We start from the raw sequence: 2016 nt of genomic DNA, 5'->3' as shown, positions 1-2016 counted from the left end.
TATAATGTTGGTTACCAAGTATCTATATCAATTATATAGCATCATCGCTTGCATACTTTATTTACTCAAAAAATATAAAGTGCGGAGCATCTCGACTTGTCTCAGCATGGTCAGACTAGGACTGTTGACCACACAGTATTTCTAATATATTAATGTGTGAAAAAATGTGTTAAGTGGAGTGCTCGTTATTATTGTTCCTAATTAAAAGGACACTGCCCCAAAAACTTGGGAGTAGAATCAGTTACGGCGCTCCCATGATGTCACACTGGCGCTCCACAGGTGGAGAACGGCGGGTATACCGGGCCCGTTAAACGAGTGCGTTAAACAAGCGCGTTAAACAAGCGCGTTAAACGAGCGCGTTAAACGAGTGCTGTCCTAGTAGCTTTATTTGTGTTGATAAAGACAAACCTCGTGGATGATAACAGAAGAATCTGATTCATCTTTCTTTGAGTGACTGAAGGATTTACAGTGAAGTCAGACTTTTGACTGCATTATTAATAGTTGACAGTATTATTCTATCATCAACAGTATTATATTATATTCAATAAATAATTATGTCAACTTCTTCTGTGTAAGCTGCATATTGGACCTTGTTGATTGACAGTATATATGAAGCATCTAATTCCCCACCGTGGGATGAAGAAAGTATTATCTTATCTCTTATCTTATACGTTTGGGAGGATGTCTGGAAGGAAAAGCTTCCTCTCTCTCGTTCTTAAACTCCGTTCTCTTTGGGAAACAACAACGTTAGGTAGCTACACGCTGAACATGTCACGCTCAGAAGACGTTGGACGGTGTCAGGCCTTCTCGGGTCTTTCAGGGAATTCAGGGAATGATTATAGAGATTCAATAAAAAAAAAATTTCAAGTAATGTTTCCATTTATTTTCGCACTGAATCGCACAAAGTTTTTGTAGACAAATGGATTCATCTACCATCACATGATCAATATGTGACAACAAAGGGATGTTAGCATAAGACTACACACTGTTTATGGAGATAAGATTCATTGGATTATATACAGAAGAAGAATGAATGAAGAGAATACCTTCATTGGGAAGGAAACATCTTTATTCTTTGATTTTCAAACTGAAACCGATTTTCATTTGTTAAAACATGAGTCTTTTTTATCTTTTAACCTTGATGGAAATAAATCACTAACAGCTGAAGCTGCTCCAATAAAAAAAATGATTAAAGTGAAAATCAAAGTCAACACATTTCATAATGAAGTAGTTTTCATCTCGGAGGAGATCACTGCAACATCACTAAAGAAGAAGAAGAAGATTTCATCTGACAATTAAGACACAATCAGTGAGACAAATGTGAACCAAAGTGAAGCCTCGTCCTCCCTCAACATTTAAACCACAGACTAGGAAGTTGTCTCCTCCTGCAGAGGACACAGAGACACTGAGGCACCAGGTGACAAGAGCATAAACCCAGGATAGAGAGGCTGAGTGAATGTGGTGTAGAAGGTGTGGAGGTGGATCAGTGAGTCAGAGGAGACTGTGTAGAAGGACAGAGAGCCAGCAGGACAGTCCACATACACTGCTACTCTGTTAGAGGAGGACGGGAGGGCTGTACTTCTGTTATTGTGACACAAGTACAGCCTATTGTGACAGACAGAGGAACAATCATCAGAGCAGAACAGACTCCAGGACTGATCATCATGTCCAAACAAACTTCTTCCTTTCCTGCTGATTCCTCTGTAACTCACTGCTATATAAACCCATCCTCTCCTCTCGACCTCCCAGTAACAGCGACCAGTCAGACCATCTCTACACAGCAGCTGATACCGGGACTCAAACCTCTCTGGATGATCAGGATATGACTGATCCTCTAACACACGGGTCACCTTCCTGTTGTTGTCAGACAGTTTGAGGTATCTGTTTACTGTGTTAGTGTCCAGTTCCAGTTCACAGACATCTGATGGAGAGAACAAGACACAATACAGTTGCAGGTTATCATCTGATGATTTATTAACAACTTTACTGACAATTACTTACCCCCCCCCCCCCCCC

Source organism: Etheostoma cragini, unplaced genomic scaffold, assembly GCF_013103735.1.
Source record: "Etheostoma cragini isolate CJK2018 unplaced genomic scaffold, CSU_Ecrag_1.0 ScbMSFa_760, whole genome shotgun sequence".
In the NCBI taxonomy this organism is placed as follows: domain Eukaryota; kingdom Metazoa; phylum Chordata; class Actinopteri; order Perciformes; family Percidae; genus Etheostoma; species Etheostoma cragini.
Note: the sequence above shows the minus strand (reverse complement) of the source record.